We start from the raw sequence: 6,621 nt of genomic DNA, 5'->3' as shown, positions 1-6,621 counted from the left end.
AGCATGTTCCCTTCATGACAATGGCAGAAACCCAATAGAGAAAAGAAAAACACATGTAACCTCTTAAAGTTTATGCATAGAATTAGCAAACTATAGGAGCGCCTAGGTGGCTTAGTCAGTTCAATGTCCAACTCTTGATTTTGGCTCAGGTCATGATCTCATGGTTCGTGAGTTTGAGCCCCTGCATCGGGCTCTGTGCTGGCTGTGCAGAGCCTGCTTGGGATTCTCTCTCCCTCTCTCTCTGCCTCCCAACCACCACCACTTTCTCTCTCTCTCTCTCTCTCTCTCTCTCTCAAAATAAAAAAAAGAAAAAAAGCAAAAAAAATATTTAGCAAATTATCACTTTGCCCCCATTCAAGTAGACAAAGGAAATTACATTCCTAAAGCCTAAAGTTATGGATTGGGTAAAGTTCACATCTTTAGTGAAAAGAGCTGCATATTAACATAGCAAAAAGTATAGATTCGGGGAAGGATGAACAATTGGGGCCAATAATCAAATCTACCAAATTAGGGAACATGAACAAAGTACATTGTTATACTTTCTGGAGTGCAGAATTAGGAAAATGGGGAAACAAGGCCATTTCAATGCAACAGTGATTTACTTATGTTACAGATTCATTAGGAAACTAATGTAAGACTAATTACAAACTCTTGTTGGCTTGATGAAGACTGTTAGATAATTCACAACATTTGACATTCTTTAATAAGCCAAATGTCAAGATTTAAGCATGGAGGCTTAAAGCCAATTATAGTTTTAAGCACAGAGGACAAAAAAGAATACTCTTAGTTCACATATTTCGCAACTCTCTGGAATTTACCAGAGCAGTGAAAAGCAATGGCTATTCATAATCACACTTTTCCTCTGGATAATTGAAGTGAAACCCAAGCACTGATGTAATTATGCCTACAGATGACCTGTTTGTGATTTGACACTTGATGAATGTCACTAAAAATCAAATTAATCTTCAATTATCCATAAACAGACATCACACATCTTACTACAGTTTGGTCATCCTGAGAAACCATTAGTGGTTTCTAGGCAAAGGCAATTATGTCAACAGGCAGAACTCATTGCACATGTTAAGTGCAGGTTTCCAATTCATAATGATATTAGAGAGGTGGGCTGCCTATGCTTCTTGATTGATGCTCGTTGATGACCTGGGACTACTCCATCATGCAGCTATCCTCAGCACTCCTCCGTGGCTGCTTTTATCAGCTTAAGAGTGCTGAAAACCCCATTCCCTGATTACTCCACAGGAGTGTTGCAAGGATGAAGATGGCATGTCTGCCATTATTACAGAGAACAGGAAGTTGGGGCCAGAAATCTTAGTCCCTAAACCTTCCAGAGAAAGGAAATCAGAAGTGCAGATATATTCAGAGTTTGGAGTTCGGAGTTTGGAAGGTAGGATTCCACTTCAGCTCCATTAGTTTAAAAACCCCAAAGGATCCTTAGATCTCTTGTAGACTCAATGACTCTTACATGAACTAATACAGGTTTTTGCTCCATCTTTATGACCTTTTAAATATTTTTAATGAGGAAAATCAAAATAGAAAGACAAATGCTCAGTATTGTCAATACTTAGAACTTGGAAATCCTTGTTGTTATAGTGTCCCTTCCCCCTTACACAGAAGTGATGGTGGTGGTGATGGTAGTTGGGGTGGTAGTTGTGGTGGTGATGGTGGTGATGGCAGTGGTGATGGTGGTGATGGTGGTAGTTGGGTGGTGATGATGTGTGTACGTGTTTCCTACTTTGTTTACAGAAGCCCTATTTTTTTTTAAATTTTTTTTTCAATGTTTTTATTTATTTTTGGGACAGAGAGAGATGGAGCATGAACGGGGGAGGGGCAGAGAGAGAGGGAGACACAGAATCGGAAACAGGCTCCAGGCTCTGAGCCATCCACCCAGAGCCCGACGCGGGGCTCGAACTCACGGACCGCGAGATCGTGACCTGGCTGAAGTCGGATGCTTAACCGACTGCGCCACCCAGGCGCCCCAGAAGCCCTATCTTTAAAGAGAAGTCCCCACCCCTCTTCTATTGCCAGCTGCTTTCCCCTGTGGACTTATTTACCACAGATTTTCCTTTACCAGATTCTGTATTACTCCCCTTAGACCACTAACAATCACTCTACATTGTTATTCACTGGAGACTATTTGAAGTTTGTCTCTCACAAATGGAGCCCCTTTCCCTCTGTGTCTGTGAAGAACCATGGCAGCCATTCCCACCAGTTTTTAGTGGAAACATTCTGAGGTTCTAATTACAGATGTTTCCAGAACTTCCCTTCACCAGGGAAAATGATCTCTGAGCCACCCTCAGGAAAGGTTTTGCTTCCTCTTATTTTGTCAACCAGTGATTTCTTTTCAACATCACGCTAAATTAACCTCAACAGCTCATGTTTGGAAAATAATTCTTTAGAGGCAGCCAGGATTCAAGTTCATTAACCACCTAATTCCATCCTGGATTTTCCTACAGTTTGCCCACATCCTTCTTTCTGAGAGAAGATACCCTTACCCCTCTCCTGTGACCTCAAGTATTGAGGGGGAGTTTCTCAAGATGGAGTCCTTCTTTAGTGTTATTTTGTAGGTTTGTATTCTTATAAATCTTTTTATCCAGAGTTGGCCAAGATGGCAGAGCAGTATGGAAATTCTCAGCTTCTCTCATCCCCAAAATGCAGAAAATCAGCACCAAACTGTTTTGCATACCTAGGAAATTGATAGGATGAACACAACAATTTGCATAACTTAAGCCACCAAACTAGGCAGGTACAAGGTGCAGAGAGGTGAACTGGGGGAGAGAGAAGCTGCAGGGGGTAGAGAGCTGTTTTTGCAGAGAGAGGACAGAGAAAGTACACGAAAAGCACTCCCCCCAAAAAAAGTAGCTGTAGAGAAAGAGAAAGAGTGAAAACACAAGGGACTGAATAAGAAATCTGTTCCCTAACACCACTGACGGGGGGAAAGGAGAGGGTTTCAACACCATTAGGATTCTATAAACAGGGGATCACAGAGTTGGAAATTCCAGAGCTCAGTACCTGGCGGGACTCTGGTGGGAAAGAAGGATGAATCCCCAGAAGCAGGCAGCAAGGTGTGAGGGGTCTGTGGGCCAAACAGGGAGAAGTGGTTCCCCTGCTTGAAGGGCATTTGGTAGAGGCCCTATGGCCTCTGCAGAGGCAAAGATCCCAGGGGATCCCAGAAAGCAGCCACGTTTGCTGGTATTGGAACAGAGACGCCAGAATGCAGTGAAACCTGGTGCTGGCTGTGTGTTGTGATTTGCTGTAACCTCTGAAACCTTGCCACTGCACTATCACATGAACTTTTCCTGGGGTAAGCCAGCACCTGGCCATGATTTCTGAACCTCTGCCATAGTGCAACCACAAAACATTCTCTGGTGCAAGTTGGCACCTGGCTATTGCTCAGTAAGACCTTCCCCCAGAGGGTCGGAGGAGGTCCAAGCCACAGGGCCCCCATAGTGAGGGGTTTGGAAACACCTCCATCTGAGATAAAATGCAGGAGGTACATGCCACCTGGCAGGCTGACAGTTTGGACAATGACAGTGTAGAAGCTGGGAATGGATAGAAGCCAGAGACAAAGGAGAGGCACTTGATTATGGGTTCCTGTGTCAGAAACTAGGAAGAGGGTGATGTCATTTTCACCTCTTCCACGCATGCACATACACTCACACGCAGACCACACAGATCCATCCCAGTAAGCTAAGCAACTCCACCTACTGGAGAAAGGAGTCGTTACACCAAGTCCTGCCCAACTGCGCTTTCTAAGAACATGCCCTAGAGGACAACCACAAGTCTATCCACCTGCTTAGTGTACAGACTATACAGTGCTTCATAGTTTGAGTTCTAGGGGAAACTGGATGTAACTTCATTCATGTTTCATTCTGTTTGCTAATTCATCGATTTGGGGTTTTTTTTGTTTTGCTTTTTGCTTTTGTTTAAAATTTTTTTTTCTTTTTCTCCTTTCTTATCTTTTTCTTGAATACAGAAAGAGAAACATTTATTTTTATTTCCTTTTAAATTTATTTAAAAATTCTTTTTATGATGTTTTTTATTTTTTGTAAATTTTAAATTCTATTTCACTTTCTTCATTTCATTTTATTCTATTTTATGGTATATATATTTTAAATTTTTTTAGATTTTTCTTACTTTTCCCCCCTTTTTTTCTCTATTCTATCAAGCTTCTTTCAACAATCAGCCCAAAACACACCTAGGATATAGCTTCCTTTATTTGAGTTTTTGTGTTGTTTTTAATTTTTTAATTTTTAATTTTTAATTTAATTTTATTAATTCTTTTTCTTCCTCCAAAATGACAAAATGAAGGAATTCACCCCAAATGAAAGAATAGGAAGAAATGAGAGCCAGGGGTATAATCAACACAGATATAAGTAAGATGTCTGAACTAGAATTTAGAACCACGATAATAAGAATACCAGCTGGGGTTGAAAAAAGCATAGAATCCCTTTCTGTGGAGATAAAAGAAAATCTAGTCAGGATGAAATTAAAAATGCTATAACTGAGATGCAATCTCAGATGGATGCCACGGTAACAAGGATGGACGAAGCAGAGCAGCGAATCAGTGATACAGAAGACAAAATTATGAAGAATAATGAAGCAGAAAAAAAGAGGGAAACTCAGGCAAAAGAGCATGACACAAGACTTAGAGAACTCAGTGACTTATTAAAAAGGAATAATATCTGAATCATAGGGGTCCAAGAAGAGGAAGGGAGAGAAAAAGGGGTAGAAGGTTTATGTGAGCAAATTATAGCTGAAAACTTTCCTAATCTGGAGAAAGACACAGACATAAAAATCCAAGAAAGACAGAGAACTCCAATTAGATTCAGCAAACACCATCAACAAGGAATATCATAGTCAAATTCACAAAATACACAGACAAGGAAACAATTATGAAAGCAGCAAGGGAAATAAAGGGCCTTAACCTACAAGGGAAGACAGATCACGTTCACAGCAGACCTATCCACAGAAACTTGGCAGGCCAGAAAGGAGTGGCAAGCTATATTCAACATGCTGAATCAGAAAAATATGCAGCCAAGAATTCTTTATCCAGCAAAGCTGTCATTCAAAATAGAATGAGAGAAAAAGAGTTTCTCAGACAAACAAAAGCTAAAGGAGTATATGACTCCTAAACCAGCCCTGCAAGAGATTTTAAGGGGGACTCTCTGAGGGGGAGAAAAGACAAAACAAGACAAAAAATACCCAAATCAACAAAGACTAGAAAGGACCAGATCAAAAAGAATGAAGTCTTGCCATTTGCAACAACATGGATGAAACGAGTGTGTATTATGCTAAGTGAAATTAGTAAGTCAGAGAAAGACAAATATCATATGATTTCACTCATATGTGGAATTTAAGATACAATATAGATGAACTAAGGGAAGGGAATCAAAAATAATATAAGAAAAGAGAGGGAGACAAAACATAAGAGACTCTTAAATACAGAGAACAAACTGAGGGTTGCTGGAGGGGTTGTGGGGGGCGGGGATGGGCTAAATGAGCAAGAGGCATTAAGGAGGACACCTGTTGGGATGAGCCCTGGGTGTTATATGTAGGGGATGAATCACTGGATTCTACTCCTGAAATAATTATTACACTATATGTTAACTAACTTGGATGTAAGTTAAAAATAATAATAATAAAAATATTTTTATCCAGTGTGTGGTCTCTCCATTGAAAAGGCAGTGTGAGCCACTTGTACCTGAGGAATTCAGCAGTTTTCTTGCAGGATTTCTTTAAATTTTTTTCTTAATGTTTTTATTTTTTTTGGGGAGAAGGGAAGAAACAGAGGGAGACACAGAATCCGAAGCAGGCTCCAGGCTCTGAGCTGCCAACACAGAGCCCAATGAGGGGCTTGAATTCCTAAACTGCGAGATCATGACCTGAGCTGAAGTCGAACGTTTAAGTGACTGAGCCACCCAGGCGCCCCTCTTGCAGGATTTCTAAAACAAACAAAGGTGACTATAGAATAATTCATTATGCAATAAGCTTAGATAGACCATCCAAAGACACATTTTTGTTTATCAGTTCTAACTAGGACCAGAAAAATAATTGAAATTCTCTGCTATCTCACAAATGCTGTTTTAATTGCTGTGGTGGTTTTTAATTTGTCAATGTGATTGGATTATATTTCCTGGAAATCTTGTTCGTATTGTTTCTGGTTAAGATGGACCACTAAACAAATTCTTTTTTTTAATGTTTGTTTATTTTTGAGAGAGACAGAGTGCAAGCAAGGGAGGGGCAGAGAGAGAGGGAGGCATAGAATCCGAAGCAGGCTCCAGGCTCCGAGCTGTCCACACAGAGCCTGATGTGGAGCTTGAACTCATAGGCAGCGAGATCATGACCTAAGCTGAAGTCTGATGCTTAGGTGACTGAGCCACCCAGGGGTCCCCACTAGACAGATTCTTGTAGGAAACTTTGGGGAGCAAGTGAAGTTGCAGCCACTTTGTGGTTCACACACCTTGTTGACTCTCTTCTGAAGGTGCACTTTGTTAGGATGAGGCAGGGGTCAGGACTAAAACTGTCCCTCCATCCCCTGAATTATCCTCCAGTTTCTCTCACCCCTGTGTGTGTGTTTAGCTCAGTCATGAAGGGCGTTGGCTT

This window comes from Puma concolor, chromosome E4 (genome assembly GCF_028749965.1).
Source record: "Puma concolor isolate L17-30 chromosome E4, mPumCon1.1.hap2, whole genome shotgun sequence".
In the NCBI taxonomy this organism is placed as follows: Eukaryota; Metazoa; Chordata; class Mammalia; order Carnivora; family Felidae; genus Puma; species Puma concolor.
Note: the sequence above shows the minus strand (reverse complement) of the source record.